This window comes from Cherax quadricarinatus, chromosome 18 (genome assembly GCF_038502225.1).
Source record: "Cherax quadricarinatus isolate ZL_2023a chromosome 18, ASM3850222v1, whole genome shotgun sequence".
NCBI lineage: Eukaryota > Metazoa > Arthropoda > Malacostraca > Decapoda > Parastacidae > Cherax > Cherax quadricarinatus.
Genome location: NC_091309.1, coordinates 12285973 through 12305837, shown reverse-complemented (window position 1 = coordinate 12305837; position 19865 = coordinate 12285973). Strand labels below are relative to the sequence as shown.

General features: G+C 42.2%; 1 protein-coding gene across 7 annotated transcripts in view; it reads right to left on the bottom strand.

Moving 5' to 3' along the window:
* The window catches only part of LOC128689389 (uncharacterized), a 16371-nt gene extending 14921 nt beyond the window's left edge, over positions 1–1450 (bottom strand). For 2 of the 7 annotated variants that reach the window (XM_070086196.1, XM_070086202.1), the window contains exons 1-2: positions 1377–1450; positions 1086–1159 (exon numbers count right to left, since the gene is read on the bottom strand). The gene's annotated coding sequence lies outside the window, so the exon portion shown is untranslated. Of the gene's footprint in view, positions 1–1065; positions 1201–1372 lie in introns of those variants that run through there. The other 5 variants (XM_070086199.1, XM_070086200.1, XM_070086203.1 and 2 more) reach the window with 5 other exon arrangements.
* Positions 1451–19865: the final 18415 nt, after the last annotated feature.

Genomic DNA, 19865 nt, shown 5'->3' with positions numbered 1-19865 from the left:
CTCAGTGGGAGATGGCTGACTTGTTGAAAAAAAAAAATACACACACACACACACATTTTATATATATATATATATATATATATATATATATATATATATATATATATATATATATATATATATATATATATATATATATATATATATATATATATATATATATATATAATATACATATACATGTATTACAATAACACAGTTGCTTATATATTTAGAACACTATAAAATATAAAATCACTTATGTATTTACACACAACTCTCGTTACACTAAAAAAACTGACTCAAATAACTTTTGATTTTTTTTTTTGGGGGGGGGAAAGTTTATTTAGGTACAGGTATACATAAATAGTAACATACCTGGAGTTTACCTGGAGAGAGTTTCAGGGGTCAACGCCCCCGCGGCCCGGTCTGTGACCAGGCCTCCTGGTGGATCAGCCCCTGATCAACCAGGCTGTTGCTGCTGGCTGCACGCAAACCAACGTATGTGTAAATTACCTAAGATAACCCCAAAAAAAAGTCTATTGACGTCCAGTAGAAATCACTCATGATTTATAACCTTAAAAATTGAAACAGCCCACCTGCAGTTGCTACTTTACTAAAAGTGTCCCGTGGCCTGGTTGGCAATGCTCTCGCTTCACACATTGTGTGTCCATGATTCGATCCCTGGCAAGGCCGGAAACATTGAGCGTGTTTTCTTGCACTTGTTGCCCTATTCACCTAGCAAGGAAGTAGGTACCTGGGTGTTAGTCAACTGGTGGGGGGGGGGAATATCGTGGGGGACAAGATTTAAGGTCCCCCAGTGGAAATAAGACAGACAGTCCTCGATGACCCACTTGACCTTCTTGGGTTATCCTGGGTGGCTGACCCTCCGGGATTAAAAATCCGAACAAAATCTTATCTCTTACCTTGATAGTAGAGAAGATGTATATGTTGGTTTACTTTTCTTTTTATTATTATTGTTGTTGCGGTTGTTGAAATGCAAGAGCTAAACCCGTATTAGCATCACACATTATTATTATTATTATAATAAAAAAGAAGCGCTAAGCCACAAGACTTCTACATTACCTGAACCAATAACTGGTTACCTTCAACGTCAGCACATTTACAGTGTGGGGAGAGAAGGTGATTTATGGCGTCCCAGGATGAGAGTGGATGAGGGCTAAAAAAAAAAAAGGAAAAAAGTTTTATAAGTAAATAAAATGGCTTAAGGGAAATAAAATCTTAAAATTTCTACTTGGAGTTTTTTAGTATTTCTCATCGCCTACCAACCCATTTTCTTAAAAAAAATATCACTGGGAATAAGTTACATTGCCTGCTTATAACAGGTTATCCTAGGTTAAATTCTACGCATTTTAATACATAAAACCATTACTTACAAAAAAATTTCAAATTATGTACGAGGCCTAAATATTTTGTTTGTTGGGTTTATCAGGGCCACTGACAGCTTACGCCGTATCGAACCCGACTTCCCGATGTTCAAATTCAAATTCAAATGTTTATTTCTCTGTAAAGATTACAATGTGAGGTTTACATAATATAAAATACTAATTTCAAAGAGGGTCACTATCATGCCTAGCATGTTGATAAATTAGACACATGTGCAACTCTTGGGTATCTTTATTGAGGAAACGTTTCGCCACACAGTGGTTTCATCAGTCCATACAAAGGAGAAGCGTGAAGAACAGGAGAATGAGGTAAACTTAATACTTGGGAATTCTTCGCTTCCCTAACCCTTGGGCACGATCTACTTCCACATTGGACAAATGTGGCACCACCTACGACTGCTGCACCTCTCCTGCCTATGGTATATAAGCCACTTCTCCGCTGATATGCGATATTCTATTCAAGATTGATGGACTGACCACATCGACTAAAGGTTGAGGGACTGATTACCTCATTCTCCTCCTGTTCTTCACGATTCTCCTTTGTATGGACTGATGAAGCCACTGTGTGGCGAAACGTTTCCTCAATAAAGATACCCAAGAGTTGCACATGTTGTGCAAGACAGGTATACAATACCGACAAGACGAAAGTTAAGACACTTGTGCAACATCTGGTTATCTTTATTGTAGACGTTTCGCCATCCAGTGGCTTTATCAATACAGATTCTTCGGACATAATAAGAAAACAGAAGAACTATATACAAAAGATGAGGTAATCAGTCCCTCAGCCTTGGAGGTGGTGTTTATAGCACCGTGGTTGTAGAGATTCTGAAGCCGAGAACAGAACAGAGGGCTCACAGGTAAGAGCCCACTAGGGGCGAGGGGCAAGTGGGGACAGGGTGAAGAAGATAGTTGGGAGAGGAAAAAATCTTAAGAAGGAGGAAAAGTGTCAGGTCTATACCAAACTGCTAATCAATGAAAACATAATATTCAGCAGTATCACTCTCGTGAGCATATCAATTTGCAATGACTGGACACGGCACAGGTACAGGTTACTGTTGGTTTAGAAAGACACGTAAGCAAACACTATAACATGATTTCATCGTCTACTGGTCCTCATCATAGGCAGAGGTTGTTTTGATAAGGACCTGCCTCGCATGGGCCAGTAGGCCTTCTACAGTGTTCCTCCATTCTTATGTTCTTATGACATTCCTCAGGTCACGTGCGTCACATCTCACTCTCCGCCTATATATATAATGTCTTTCTACCTCTGTATGTTAGAAGTGATCAAGGTCCCAGGACCGAAACGTTTTCTAATAAATATGTTATAGTGTTTGCTTACGTGTCTTTCTAAACCAACTTGTCGGTATTTATTACCAAGGTTTATACCACAGGTTACTGTAAAAAGGCGACGCAAACGCACGTCGCAAGCACTTCAGCTCAAAACGCACAAAGACACAGCTCTATGACAATGGCACTTTTAAGTTGTTGGAATAGTTAGGCTAAATAAGTCAGGTAGTTTATTTGTATTGAGGTGGAGGTGCCGGGTCGTACAACGTTTGAAAGAGATTTACATCATTGTAAGGATATCTGAAAGTATCTGCTAAGTATATAAATAACAAAAAAAAAAGGCACAATACCGTGACTGGAACGATACACAAATAACCCTGGTGGCCTGGTGGCTAAAGCTCCCGCTTCACACACGGAGGGCCCGGGTTCGATTCCCGGCGGGTGGAAACATTTCGAAACCTAGCAGCAAATAGGTAGAGTCGAAGATTAAGGACCCCAATGGAAATAAGTTAGACAGTCCTCGATGACGCACTACCTGACCCTCCGGGGTTAAAAATCCGAACGAAATCTTATCTTATCTTAACCCGCACATAAAAGAGAGAAGCTTACGACGGCGTTTCGGTCCGTAAAGACTGTCTTTGTTGTGGACGTTTCGCCATCCAGTGCAAAGTTTATATTTTAATCCTTCATGCCAAACAGTGTCAAAAGCTTTCTCTACATCTTTGGCGACAAGGGTGGAGGTACAGTTCTGGGCCTTATTGATACGTACATAATCCAGGATTATATTCAAAACGTCTTGGGTAGAACATTGTTGTCGGAAACCGAATTGTCTTTCAGTAAGCAAGTTATTTGTCTCTAGGTGAGTCCTGAGTCGCATATTTACAAGTCGTTCAAAGGTCTTAGTAGAGTATGAACATCAGCTACAGAAAAAGGAGAGTTTAGACTTTAGAGGATGCGTGGAGGATAGTGTGTTTAGGTTTATGATTGGATCAGGATTGGTTAAGTCGTCATGATTAGATACCCATCGCTCTATGTCTAATGTATGTGCTATGACAGCTTGGTCTGGTGGATGTGGGTGGAAGATGTGTTCCCACATGTCTTTGAAAATATGTACAGCTTCAGCAGGGTCAGAGATCTGTCTGTTGTTGTGATTAATGTGTCTGAAGCTTGTGGATGGAGGGATGCCTATAAGTCTCCGAATGGATGACCAGAATGCTTTGGGATCTCTTGTACGCTGGACATCTGTTGTGTTTATAATTGATTGCCAATGTCGGACATGGTCATCATCTAGGCTATGAATGATATGAGTACGTAAGATAGTTAGGTCCCATCGGATGATATTTAGTCTGTTTTGGTTTGCTAGGAAACGATGTCTGTAACAGGTGAGCAGTCTTTTTGCTCTTTCTGAAGGGCGGAAAGAGTAACGTACTTTGTGGTGTGTCATGGGAACAGCCTCTGCAGCGGCTTGGGTAATTGATTGTTGAATTCGTTGAATTTGTGTGTCTATGTCTGATACTGGCCTATTGTCATAGTTGTGTGTGAGATCAAGAGTGTTTAGGCGTTGTTTGAACAGATCCCAATCCGCCTGAGAGTAAGCTGGAGAGGGACGAACTGGAATGAGTATAGGATTTGAGGAAATATGGAAAATGATAGGAATGTGGTCAGATCCAGAGAGCGGTCCTGGTGTTGTATAGTGATGTAAGCGATTACTAGCTCTGTTTGTAAAAAATTTATCATGGGTGCCTTGGCCATTGTATGTAAAGACTGTTGGGAAGTAAGGTCCAAGGTGTATGAGATGTTTCCTGGAGTTTACCTGGAGAGAGTTCCGGAGGTCAACGCCCCCGCGGCCCGGTCTGTGACCAGGCCTCCTGGTGGATCAGAGCCTGATCAACCAGGCTGTTGCTGCTGGCTGCACGCAAACCAACGTACGAGCCACAGCCCGGCTGATCAGGAATTGACTTTAGGTGCTTGTCCAGTGCCAGCTTGAAGACTGCCAGGGGTCTGTTGGTAATCCCCCTTATGTGTGCTGGGAGGCAGTTGAACAGTCTCGGGCCCCTGACACTTATTGTATGGTCTCTTAACGTGCTAGTGACACCCCTGCTTTTCATTGGGGGGATGGTGCATCGTCTGCCAAGTCTTTTGCTTTCGTAGTGAGTGATTTTCGTGTGCAAGTTCGGTACTAGTCCCTCTAGGATTTTCCAGGTGTATATAATCATGTATCTCTCCCTCCTGCGTTCCAGGGAATACAGGTTTAGGAACTTCAAGCGCTCCCAATAATTGAGGTGTTTTATCTCCGTTATGCGCGCCGTGAAAGTTCTCTGTACATTTTCTAGGTCGGCAATTTCACCTGCCTTGAAAGGTGCTGTTAGTGTGCATCAATATTCCAGCCTAGATAGAACAAGTGACCTGAAGAGTGTCATCATGGGCTTGGCCTCCCTAGTTTTGAAGGTTCTCATTATCCATCCTGTCATTTTTCTAGCAGATGCGATTGATACAATGTTATGGTCCTTGAAGGTGAGATCCTCCGACATGATCACTCCCAGGTCTTTGACGTTGGTGTTTCGCTCTATTTTGTGGCCAGAATTTGTTTTGTACTCTGATGAAGATTTAATTTCCTCATGTTTACCATATCTGAGTAATTGTTTCTGTGTTACAAGTGTATGAAGTTGCCTACCATGCAAATTTGTGGAGTTGTCATGGAAGTCAGTGTGTTTGGCATTGAGGTCGGCAAGTAGGTATACAGGGAGATGTGTATGATTAAAAAGAATGGTTAAATCATGAATATTAATGTTTTGGTTGGGTCTGGTATATGTCGTGTAGAGGATGATGGGTCCGTGTATCGTGTAAATTTTCACAGCCATGCTGTGAGAACATGTAAATGGAAGGGATAAGAACTCATGTTTAATGGTGCCTTTAACAAGAATAGCAACGTAAACCATACCCCCGGCCGGGTTTGAACCCGCGGTCATAGAGTCTCAAAACTCCAGCCCGTCGCGTTAGCCACTAGACCAGCTAGCCACAATATTCATCCAACTAGGTATATTTCTACACCACAGGAAGGTTAGCACAGGCACCTCTGTGACCACAAATGCAAGTTTTTACAGACGAATCTCCAGCTAGCGTGGCTGTGACGAACTCTAGCTCAAGTCCCTTCACTGCCGTCAACATGACTTAAGAAATAGCAACGCCATTCCAGTTTTCGGCAGGGGATTGACGGGCTGTATATCCTAAGTGTCTGACACGTTGATCACGCACACACGTGCTGTTTAATAACAACACGTCTGGTTATTGAAGCAGAGGCAAAGAGACTGGCGCTTATATAGGCGTCAGTGAATAGGGACGTGTAGCAGACGAGGGCATAGTCACTGTCTGGCACGAAGGGCTCAAGCGCAAACTCTGCACTAACTTCAACCTGCCTCTCACTACTCGTAAACTCCTCTGCAACTTCCTAGACGGCCGTACCATGAGAATCAAATACCAAGGCTGTTACTCTGACTACTTCACACTAAATGCCGGAGTACCCCAGGGATCTGTCCTCTCCCCTACCTGGAGTTTACCTGGAGAGAGTTTCGGAGGTCAACGCCCCCGCGGCCCGGTCTGTGACCAGGCCTCCTGGTGGATCAGAGCCTGATCAACCAGGCTGTTACTGTTGGCTGCACGCAAACCAACGTATGAGCCACAGCCCGGCTGGTCAGGAACCGACTTTAGGTGCTTGTCCAGTGCCAGCTTGAAGACTGCCAGGGGTCTGTTGGTAATCCCCCTTATGTATGCTGGGAGGCAGTTGAACAGTTTCGGGCCCCTGACACTTATTGTATGGTCTCTTAACGTGCTAGTGACACCCCTGCTTTTCATTGGGGGGATGTTGCATCGTCTGCCAAGTCTTTTGCTTTCGTAGTGAGTGATTTTCGTGTGCAAGTTCGGTACTAGTCCCTCTAGGATTTTCCAGGTGTATATAATCATGTATCTCTCCCGCCTGCGTTCCAGGGAATACAGGTTCAGGAACCTCAAGCTCTCCCAGTAATTGAGGTGTTTTATCTCCGTTATGCACGTCGTGAAGGTTCTCTGTACATTTTCTAGGTCAGCAATTTCACCTGCCTTGAAAGTGCTGTTAGTGTGCAGCAATATTCCAGCCTAGATAGAACAAGTGACCTGAAGAGTGTCATCATGGGCTTGGCCTCCCTAGTTTTGAAGGTTCTCATTATCCATCCTGTCATTTTTCTAGCAGATGCGATTGATACAATGTTATGGTCCTTGAAGGTGAGATCATCCGACATGATCACTCCCAGGTCTTTGAGGTTGGTGTTTCGCTCTATTTTGTGGCCAGAATTTGTTTTGTACTCTGATGACGATTTAATTTCCTCGTGTTTACCATATCTGAGTAATTGAAATTTCTCATCGTTAAACTTCATATTGTTTTCTGCAGCCCACTGAAAGATTTGGTTGATGTCCGCCTGGAGCCTTGCAGTGTCTGCAATGGAAGACACTGTCATGCAGATTCGGGTGTCATCTGCAAAGGAAGACACGGTGCTGTGGCTGACATCCTTGTCTATGTCAGATATGAGGATGAGGAACAAGATGGGAGCAAGTACTGTGCCTTGTGGAACAGAGCTTTTCACCGTAGCTGCCTCGGACTTTACTCTGTTGACTACTACTCTCTGTGTTCTATTAGTGAGGAAATTATAGATCCATCGACCGACTTTTCCCGTTATTCCTTTAGCACGCATTTTGTGCGCTATTACGCCATGGTCACACTTGTCGAAGGCTTTTGCAAAGTCTGTATATATTACATCTGCATTCTTTTTGTCTTCTAGTGCATCTAGGACCTTGTCGTAGTGATCCAATAGTTGAGACAGACAGGAGCGACCTGTTCTAAACCCATGTTGCCCTGGGTTGTGTAATTGATGGGTTTCTAGATGGGTGGTGATCTTGCTTCTTAGGACCCTTTCAAAGATTTTTATGATATGGGATGTTAGTGCTATCGGTCTGTAGTTCTTTGCTGTTGCTTTTCTGCCCCCTTTGTGGAGTGGGGCTATGTCTGTTTTTTTTAGTAACTGTGGGACGACCCCCGTGTCCATGCTCCCTCTCCATAGGATGGTAAAAGCTCGTGATAGGGGCTTCTTGCAGTTCTTGATGAACACGGAGTTCCATGAGTCTGGCCCTGGGGCAGAGTGCATGGGCATGTCATTTATCGCTTGTTTGAAGTCATTTGGCGTCAGTATAACATCAGATAGGCTTGTGTTAACCAAATTCTGTGGCTCTCTCATAAAAAAAATCATTTTGATCTTCGACTCTCAGTCTGGTTAGCGGCTTGCTACAAACTGAGTCATATTGGGACTTGAGTAGCTCACTCATTTCCTTGCTGTCATCTGTGTAGGACCCATCTTGTTTAAGTAGGGGCCCAACACTGGACGTTGTTCTCGACTTTGATTTGGCATAGGAGAAGAAATACTTTGGGTTTCTTTCAATTTCATTTATGGCTTTTAGTTCTTCCCGCGATTTCTGACTCCTATAAGATTCCTTTAGCTTAAGTTCGATGCTTGCTATTTCTCTGACCAGTGTCTCCCTACGCCTTTCAGATATATTGACCTCTTTTAGCCCCTCTGTTATTCTTTTCCGTCGCCTGTAAAGGGAGCGCCTGCCCCTTTCGATTTTACATCTACTCCTCCTTTTTCTTAGAGAAATAAGCCTTGTGCATACATCGAGCGCCACCGAGTTAATCTGTTCTAGGCATGGCCAGATTAAGAAGTCTCCGGGCCTTAGGCTATTCAGATTGGCGGGGCCCCTTTGAGTTACGGGTAAGCGAAGCGACTCCTTCCAACTTGGGGGAGGGGGTCTGTGTGAGCCTGTTTAAGGTCTAATTAAATACAGTCTGGCTATTTAGATTAAATTTAATAGGGAAAGTACATCAAGACAACCAAAACCATTTACCAACAGCCATTATAACTATCTTGTTAAATCATGCATTTTAAAGAGAATAAACTCAAGACAGCATAGTATTACTAGATTAGGCTATTAAAGTAGTGACATCATGTACCTATTATATTCAGCATAACCACTACAGCACTATTATTCCCTTTATAAATCACTGACCATTATTGTTATCATTGCATCATGCGCAACACTATCAAATCATACAAACGGAAGTCAGTTTACGTTTTTAGGTTTTTCTTTATAGTATTTTTACCAAAAATGCGTCTTTACTGGTCCATGCGTCTTTACTGGTCAAATAACCCTATCAGGTCCCTCCCTTAACATTTAGAGGCGAAAACAAACATTTATCCATACACATCAATGTCTATCAACAACACTTCAGTTAATTTGTCACAGTACAAGTCTAGATAACGTGTAATTACTACAGAAAATTGGAGAGGAATCTCCCATACTCACTCATTAGCGGGAAAACACAGCTGTTCTGATGTAAACAAAGGCGTGTTGAGTGTTGCCATCTATGGTTAGGTTTATTTATTTTTATTTTATTTTATTTCATTATTTATTTTTGTTTTGATTAATTTTACTCTCCAAACACTTGAACTTTTTAGGTAGGGACCCCTTTGCACTTGCACCATGTGCGCAGTCTTGGATGAGCCCCTGAACCCCTTGGACCACGGGGCCCCCAAATGCGCGGGGCCCTAGGCAAATGCCTAGTTTGCCTATGCGGTAATCCGGCCCTGGTTCTAGGCATAAGTTGGGGTCTGTGTTGCTTAGTATATCTTCCCAGCTTATATCAGTTAGGATTTGGTTTACTTGGTCCCACTTTATGTTTTTGTTATTGAAGTTGAATTTGGTGAATGCTCCCTCGTGACTAATCTCATTATATCGGTCTGGGGCTCCGCGCATACATGTCTGAACCTCAATTATGTTGTGATCTGAGTATATTGTTTTTGATATGGTGACATTTCGTATCAGATCATCATTGTTAGTGAAGATGAGGTCTAGTGTATTCTCCAGTCTAGTAGGCTCTATTATTTGCCGGTTTAAATTGAATTTTGTGCAGAGATTTAAAAGCTCGTGTGAGTGTGAGTTTTCATCAGAGCTGCCTCCTGGTGTTATTACTGCAACAATATTATTTGCTATATTCCTCCATTTTAGGTGCCTTAAGTTGAAATCCCCCAGGAGCAAGATGTTGGGTGCAGGAGCTGGCAGATTTTCCAGACAGTGGTCAATTTTTAACAGCTGTTCCTGGAATTGCTGGGATGTTGCATCCGGAGGCTTGTAGACTACCACAATGACTAGGTTTTGGTTCTCATCCTTTACTGCTAAAACTTCCACTACATCATTTGAGGCATTCAGCAGTTCTGTGCACACAAGTGACTCCGCAATGTACAGGCCAACCCCCCCCCCACACACACTTTTGCCTGTTCACTCTGTCGCATCTGTATAGGTTGTAACCTGGGATCCATATTTCGTTGTCCAAGTGATCCTTTATGTGGGTCTCAGTGAAAGCCACGAACATTGCCTTTGCCTCTGCAAGCAGTCCACGGATGAAAGGTATTTTGTTGTTTGTTGCTGGCTTTAGACCCTGTATATTTGCAAAGAAGAATGTCATCGGACTGGTGGTATTGTCGGTACTGTTTTTTTTTTCTGGCATTAGTATCTGTATCTGTTGGTTTGGAGTGGAGGCCATCGACTGTGGTTCCACTCCAGGAATGACTGGATTTGGTGTACGATTTCTGCCATTTCCTGCCAGTTTTTTTTTCTTCCTGGCACTAAAAAACCTCTCCCTCTTGAGTGGCTGTGGCTACCCAGGTTTTCCCATGGCCTGGATGTTTTGTATCTTTTTGTCCCCTTTAGATGGTATGCCTGGCAATTTAAGTTATAGCACAGTCTTTCCTGTACTGAAGAGGGACACATTTCAGGGTGAAAAAGCTTACAGGAAGGGAGTTTGCATTTTCCTGTTGTCATATGGGCATGGCATTTTCTAGGGTGGTCATAGTTGCACGTCCCATCTGTTTTTCCAGATTTCCCATGCCTGCAGATACCAAGTGCATAGTATGTGCACAGGCTTGGTTTCCGTTTGCCTTGGGTTTCTGTGACTGTATTCCCTGTTGGTGCATGTTTTGCTTGGGTTTCTGTGACTGTATTCCCTGTTGGTGCATGTTTACCTGTCTTATTCCTATCCTCCCATCAGTTGTTTTTGGTAATATATCCTCACTATTGCTACTGGAGTCCTCTTGTTTGCTATTTCCTGTGGTATTTCTAGTTTGCAATATTGGTTTTATCTTATCTTTGACTACACTTGATTCCCCACTACGGCTCCTGTCTCCCATGAGGTCATTTATATGCATTCCATCCTGCGTACAATTCCCGACTACCTGGACAAAATCTCCAGCTCTACATTTTATACACTAACGACATTCCAACACCTGTATACCACAACTCCATCACACTGGCCTATACAGACGACATTACGCAACTTATCACTCATGCCAATACAGATACACTCACACACAAAACACAAAATGAGATCGACAGGATAGCCATCTGGGAACAAAAATGGAGGATCAAAACGAATACAGCTAAATCCAGCATTACGTATTTTAACTACAGGAAACGTGATCCTCCATTACCTGTCGAGCTCAGAACAGCTGACACCCGCACTTACATCCCCATCACACAGTCTGTCACTGTCCTTGGCGTTAATCTTGACTACCTTCTTCGTTTACACGGACACATTCACTCAAGGCATGCAATAGCTAGTAAGGCCCTTGCTGGCCACTACAAGCTGAAACACACCTCTCAACGCACCAAACTACACCTATACAAATCCCTAATACGTCCTCTGATAACTTACTCTCCTCTAGCCCTCTCTCTTGCAGCAAAAACAAACTTACTTAAACTGCAGCGTGTCCAGAACAAGGCGCTGCGCTGGGTGCTTGATGTTAGATGGGAGGACTTCGCCACAAGCGAGTCTCTCCATGCCCAATTAGACATCCCTGCGCTGAATCTGTACTGGAAGACGCTCAGTGACAGACAGATAGACAAACTTGAGACACGACATGACTACTGGACCTCTCTCCTTGACGAAGACATCCGCAGACCCACAAACCAACACAACCTTTTCTACTCCTTGCATGATCCTGCTCCTAACCCTATTTACAAATAACCTTAGATTCTATGACAGGTACCTTCTCTGACAGGTACCATTCTCTGACCCACGTTCGCCTTAGCTACTGGGTTAAGACATGGCTCAGTTCTACACTCCTCTCTAGCGCTAAACGTTGCATGTCCCTTCCTCCCCGCTCACCCCACCGGAGTCCCAACAAAAGAGCCTGAATTTCTCTTCTCAATATCTGTCCCACGATCGCCTTCGCTGCTGGGTTAAGCCCTGGCTCTATTTCTACGACTAAGAACACTCCTCTCCAGCACTATTCTTCGTCTGTCCCGTCTTCCCCGCTCATCCCATTTGGAATCTTACCTGAACTTTCGTTCGTTCGCCTCTGCTTCAGAATCTCTACGACCACGGTGCTATAAACACCACCTCCAAGGCTGAGGGACTGATTACCTCATCTTTTGTATATAGTTCTTCTGTTTTCTTATTATGTCCAAAGAATCTGTATTGATAAAGCCACTGGATAGCAAAACGTCTACAATAAAGATAACCAGATGTTTCACAAGTGTCTTAACTTTCCTCAGTTGCACATGTATCTAATTTATCAACATGTCGGTTCTCTGAACCATTCATCTACAATGCCTAGCATGACTAGGCATTTCGAGCAGACTGATAATAATAATAATAATTCTAACTCTATATTGATGCACGTTATGGAGCATATTGATATTAAAGCTAGGTAACTGCAGTACAGTTTGTAAATTTAGCAATGAGAATGGTTTTGTCTTGGCATGATACACAGTTTCTAATTTAGCTCCTATAATGGAGTATCTCAGGCAATGGAAAATAAAGGACCCCAATGGAAATAAATCACTCTGTCTGACTTTTTTGAGTTATCCTAGATTATTTACACATACGCTTCTATGTATGATAATCTATGTAACTGAATTTGTGTATACCTGAATAAACTTACTTACTTACTTACTTACTTATGTTTACAGTCATTTGGGCGAGTGTAAGTGTAAATTGGGGGAACCACAGATATCGAGAGTAGGCCTAGTTTTTTTTTTATGTGTGCATGAAACAAGTAAGCGAATAGGTGGTTTTCATGTAGTTAGCTGACGGTGGGGTGTCAGGGAGATAAGATGTTTTTAACGGTAGTTTTGAAAGTGATGGTTGTGTTTGCAGTTCTAGAGTTTTAAGGCAGAGAGTTCCAGATTTTAGGCCCTTTGATGTACATTGAATTTTTGTATAGGTTCAGCCGGGCACGGGGAATGTCATAGAGATTTTTGTGTCTGGTGTTGTGCCTGTGGGTCCTGTCACAACTATCAAGAAAGTGTTTTAGTTCAGGGCTAATAGTGGAATTTATGGTGCTGTAAATGTAGATTGCACAGTAGTATGTGTGTTTGTTCTGTATAGTGAGTAAGTCTAGATCTTTGAAGAGGGGGGGGTTTGCCTAGTATTGGATTGCATGATAATTCTTACTGCGGCTTTTTGTTGGGTTATTATTGGCTTTAGGTGTGTCTTTGTTGCTGATCCCCAAGCACAAATAGCATAGGTGAGGTAGAGATAGATGAGTGAATAGTATAGTGTGAGAAGGACTGATTGTGGCACGTAGTAATGTATCATGGAGAGGATCCCAACTGTTTTGGATACTTTTTTTTATGTGTTGGATATGGGTGCTGAATTTCAGGTTGCCGTCGAGGTGTAGGCCCAGAAATTTGCCCTCATTATGTTTAGCAATAAGAATGTTGTCGATCTTAATGTTCAGTTGTGCATCACCAGCTCTGTTACCAAACATAATATAGAAGGTTTTGTCAGTGTTTAATGTAAGTTTATTGGCTGTCATCCAAGTAGATATTTTTAGTAGCTCCTCGTTAACAATGGTGTTGAGTGTGGCAAGATTTGGGTGGGAGATGACATAAGTCGTTTCGTCAGCAAGTAGAATTGGTTTCAGGTGTTGTGATATGTTGGGAAAGATCATTGTTATATAAGAAGAAGAGCAGGGAAAAAGAAAACTTCCCTGTGACACTCCAGTATCAATTGGCCATGTTGATGAGGTTGTGTCTTTAATGGTGACGTACTGATACCTGTTAGTAAGGTAGGATTTGAAATATGTAAGTGCGTGGCCTCTTATACCATAATGGTCAAGTTTGTGGAGTAGGCTGCCGTAGTCTACTGTGTCAAAAGCTTTCCTTAGGCCAATAAAAAGTCCTAATGGATATTCCTTATTTTCCAGTGCTGTGTAAAGCAGGTTGCCCAAAGCTAGGCCATGGAAGAAAGAGGAACAAGAGTTCCTTTGTAAATAGAAACAGGAACTAGAAGTTCCCATTAAATCAGGTAGACCCCCTTGCCAAGCACCAGTAGAGCGGGACGCCCACAGAAACACTTAATTTAGTAAACGACTGGAATACTGCTGTACATTAACATCTCCATGCAAAGCAGGTGAAATTGCAGATCTAGAGAGTGTACAGAGAACCTTTACTGTGTAAGTTCTATCAAGCACCTCAACTACTAGGAACGCTTGGAAGCACTTGACTTGTATTCACTGGAACGCAGGAGAGAGAGATATATCATAATTTACACTTGGAAAATCCTAGAAGGAATGGTCCCGAATCTGCACACAGAAACCACTCCCTACGAAAGTAAAAGACTGGGCAGGCGGTGCAAAATACCCCCATTTAAAAGTAGGGGCGCCATTGGTACACTAAGAGAAAACACCATAAGTGTCCAGGGCCCAAGACTGTTCAACAGCTTCCCACCAAGCATAAGGGGAATTACCAATAGGCCCCTGGCTGCCTTCAAGAGGGAGCTGGACAGATACCTAAAGTCGGTGCCGGATCACCCGGGCTGTGGTTCGTACGTTGGACTACGTGCGGCTAGCAGTAACAGCCTGGTTGATCAAGCCCTGATCCACCAGGAAAACTGGTCGTGGACCAAGCCGCGGGGGCGTTGATCCCCGGAATACCCTCCAGGTAGACTCCAGGTAGACCAAAGCCGTTAAAGAATTATCTGCAGAGCGGAAAAATGGAGCTGGCTGAGAGTAAGCCGATAATAGGTGTCCCTCCTGTAATGTGCCCGGTGAGGAAAATAGATGAGGACAAGCGTCCCAGAGAGATTGGGGAAAATTTGTCACAGATACTCAGGCAAGAACGAGACGTCTCTGGATGGCAGGGCTCGGTACGTGTGCTGTCAGTGGCCCTATAAACCTCAACAACAACAACAACAACAACAGCAACGCGATGTCCACTCCCAACGAAGGCTGGCTTTAATGATTGTTGTTGTTGTTGTTGTTATGTTGTTGTACCTGGAGTTCATTACCTTTGTAACTTGCTCAGCTATCAAAACTTTGGGGCCCAGTCCCTGGACCCATTATATACCTCTGTAATCTTTTGACTACCGCCCACAGGATGGGTTTGGGGTGCATAATAAACATATCAAACTATTGTGCAGAGGCAAAACAGACAGATAAATGACGGCAATAATGACGGTCTAGTAGCTAGGGATGATAACCTTAACTCCATATGTAATGCATACATAGGTCAATGTGAGACAATACAGCCATTATTATCTCAAACACTACCAAACAGATGCATACACTGTACTAAAGTACGCATGAAAAACAGAAAAGGCACCTTATGTAAAATGTGTAAGGGGTGGGTGCATGATGGATGTATGTACAATTATAGCAACGGTGCCAGAATTCATTTTGTGTGTAACAAATGCACTTTGGCACAGTTACCCTTTAGCAGTGATGACATTGATTTACCTAATTTTAATACAAATGACCCATTGCCATATATTGATGATTATGATTGTTTTATGAAAACAGGCCTTCACTTTATTCATGTCAATGCAAGATCACTTCTTCCTAAATTGGCAGAGATTAGGATTCTAGCTAACAAAATTAGGGCGGCAGTTATAACCATCTCTGAATCTTGGTTGGATGATACGGTGACTGACGACGAGGTCAAAATAGAAGGTTACAATATAAAACGCTTAGATAGGAACAGAAAGGGCGGTGGAGTATGTGCCTACATTAGAAATGACTTAGCTTACAACCCAAGACCTGATTTAAATAACAATGAACTGGAGATTCTATGGTTTGAAGTGCTGCTTCCCAAGACCAAACCCATCTTAGTAGGAACTAGTTACCGCCCTCCTACCCAGGACCAGTTCTTAGAAGACTTTTCCAGAGTCTTGTCCGGAGTTGAAAGCAATTGCGAAACAATAATACTGGGCGACTTCAATATCTGTTTTCAGCAACAAAATAACGGGCTATGCAAAAGGTATAAGCAAATTCTAGGATTAAATAGCTACACCCAACTAATTAATAAACCAACCCGGATCACACAGTTCTCAGCCACCCTAATTGACCACATACTTTGCAACCGCGCTGAGAACATTAGTCAGTCAGGCGTCATTACCACAGGTCTTAGTGATCATTTCATCATTTACTGCACCAGGAAAATCACTAGGGATAGGATAGGCCTACACAGGACAATAAAAATGAGGTCAACTAGAAACTACAGTAAAGAAACACTGGTAAATAGGCTACACAATTGTGACTGGACAGAGATAACAAGTTGCACGGACGTAAACGATGCCTGGGAAAAATTCAAAACAATGTTCACTACCATTCTTAATAATATTGCACCAGTTAAAGAGGTTAGGATTAAACGAAGAACTGAACCCTGGATGACTACTGAGATATTAGATAATATGAAATTCAGAGACCAGCTGCTAAAAAGATTTAAAGCAAACAGACAGGATATTGCAGCACTAAATGAATTCCAAAGGGTGAGGAACAGAGTACAGAGGCTTATAAAAGGAGCAAAGGCAAAGCACTATTGCTCAAAAATTGAAGAATATAAGCATAACCCCAGAAAGCTCTGGCAACAACTAAAACAGTTGGGGTATAGCCATAAGCCAGTAGATAGGTCTAACATAGTACTCACTATCGATAATGAGGTATGCCACGAAACATCTAAGGTGGCAAATTGCTTTAATTCCTACTACACATCTGTTGCATCAACACTAGTAAGTAAACTACCAGCTGCATCAAATACCTTTAACACAGACTCTGATAAGTTTCAAACATACTATACCAATAAAGGGGTAACCCCAAACAGTTGTCAACTAGTAAGTGTATCTCATGACTTCATTCAAAAAGAACTAAGCAGGTTAAACCCAACTAAGAGCACAGGCCCTGATAACATCCCGTCTAAGTTCCTAAAAGATGGTGCTTTTGAACTGTCAATCCCTATTGCTCACATAATAAATCTATCAATCACCACTAATACCGTACCGGAGGGGTTCAAGGAGGCCAGAGTTACTCCTATCTTCAAGAAAAATAATAGGTCTGATGTAAGCAACTATAGACCTGTTAATATACTCAGTATAATATCTAAAATTCTGGAGAGGGCGGTGTATTCTCAAGTAGTTAAGTACCTTAATGACAACAGCATTCTCCATAGCTATCAATCGGGCTTTAGAAGATCATACTCAACCGATACCTCCCTTATTAATCTGATGGATTACCTGAGAACTGAAATGTCAAAAGGGAACCTCATAGGTATGGTAACCTTAGACCTGCAAAAGGCCTTCGATACTGTCAACCACAATATATTATGTAATAAACTCCAAGCTATCGGTATAGGTTCTGTAGACTGGTTTAAGTCCTACCTTAGCAACAGGAGACAAATAGTCAAAATCAACAAAACGGAATCAGAACCCCTGCCGATAACATGTGGAGTTCCCCAAGGTAGTATTCTGGGTCCCTTACTATTCTTATGTTATGTCAATGATATGCCTATCAGTGTCAAGTGCAAACTCCTACTGTATGCAGATGACAGTGCTCTGTTAGTGACAGGTAAAGACCCACAAGATGTTGCTAATGTTTTAACACTGGAACTGGAGTCCTGCAGCAAATGGTTAGTAGACAACAAACTATCATTACACCTAGGGAAAACTGAAGCCATTCTCTTTGGAACGAAACATAAACTGAGAAGGGTAAATAATTTTAATGTTCAGTGTAATGGGGAGTCCATCACTTTGGTTTCATCAGTTAAATATCTGGGAATCCCCTTTGACCCATGCATGTCAGGAGAATTGATAGGGAACAGTGTAGTAAAGAAAGCGAATGCCAGGCTGAAATTCCTGTATAGACAAGCACAGTGTCTACCTACTGAGGCTCGCAGGACCCTATGTCTAGCCCTTATACAATGCCATATGGATTACGCTTGCTCTTCTTGGTACTCTGCCTTGACAAAAAAACTGAAAGATAGACTGCAAATCACCCAGAACAAAATCGTAAGATTCATCCTGGGGCTGGGACCAAGAGAACATGTAGGCCAGGATGAATTACAGCAGTTGGATATGCTGAATGTTGAAGACAGAGTAAAACAACTGAAGCTAAATCATGTTTATAAAATTGCTCACGAACAGTGTCCAGAATATCTTGCTGTCAATTTTGTCAAGGTTGGGAACCAAAGCAATCATAGTACTAGGGGGAGAGAGCACAACTTTGTAGTACCCACAGTCAGTGGCCAGGCTTCAAACACCTTTTATTGTACAGCAATAAAGGAATGGAACAGACTACCCACAAATGTCAAGGCCAGTCATAGCTTGAACCAGTTCAAGAAGACTGCCAAAAAGTGTCTGATGAATGAAGCAACAGAAAGGGAGGGGAATGATTTTCTATTTTTTAGCTAAAATACGTGTAAATTTTACCTTATCCCTAGTAATGACCCTCGTATTGTAGATAGTCGTAATGACCCTCGGGTAGTAGATAGTCTTAATGACCCTCGGGTAGTAGATAGTCTTTTTAGTATGATAATAAGATGTTATCTTCATTATAGAATAATAAGAAAATATTATAACCTTTATATTATAATAATAAGGTAAAAGGACCCCAATGGAAATAAGTCACTCTGTCTGACTTTTTTGGGTTATCCTAGGTTCTCTACACATATGCTGCTATGTATGATAATTCTATGTAACTGTATTGTGTATACCTGAATAAATTTACTTACTTACTTACTTACTTATGGGGAATTTTTAAGGGCCCAGCACTGCTGCCACCTTACTGACTCCTGCTTCCCGGGAGGCCGGGGAATATAAGTTGTCCAAATCCTTAAGTAAGTTTATTGAGGTACAGGTACACATAAGTACAATTATCATACCTAGGACAACCCAAAGAAGTCAGACATAGTAACTTATTTCCACTGGGGTCATTCGGGAACTTTAGAGGAAATAAGTAAGGAAGTAAGCTTATTTAGGTATAATTACATATAAGTACAGTTACACGAGTTTTATGTGATTACAATCATCATACATAGTAATATATGCGTAATTTACCTAGGATAACACCCAAAAAAAGTCACAGTGACTTATTTCCATCTTATTATTAGCAATCTAGATATCATATACAGTAGAAATAAGTCATGATTATATCCATAAAAAATAAAATAACTAGGTAACTTAAGTGTATCACAATAAGTTACAATAAAACAATGTCAAACGGAGCCGCTAACTCAGACTCCAGCCGAGTCAAACACTTGCACACCACCTGAGAAAGTTAGCAGCATTGTCCAAAACGTAGAAATCAGTAGAACGGAAATGAAAGCAGATGTACAATGCCCCGAGCGATTGCTCATTGGGGTGTGTGTGAAGGCAACTGTCCCGAGAAGAAAGTTATAGTTTAATACCTGGAGTTTACCTGGAGAGAGTTCCGGGGGTCAACGCCCCCGCGGCCCGGTCTGTGACCAGGCCTCCTGGTAGATCAGAGCCTGATCAACCACGCTGTTACTGCTGGCTGCGCGCAATCCAACGTACGAGCCACAGCCCGGCTGGTCAGGTACCGACTTTAGGTGCTATGTTTATTATGCATCCCATACCCATCTTATGGGCGGTAGTCAAAAGATTACAGAGGTACATAATTGGTCCAGGGACTGGACTCCAAAGTTTTGATAGCTGAGCAAGTTACAGAGGTAATGAACTCACAATTACAAAGGTAATGAACTCACAATTTACAAAGGTAATGAACTCCAGGTAGGTCTGGTCACAATCATGACAAGTTACAAAGGTATTTACAGATTATAGAGGTACGTAATGGGTCCAGGGACTGGGCCCCCAAAGTTTTG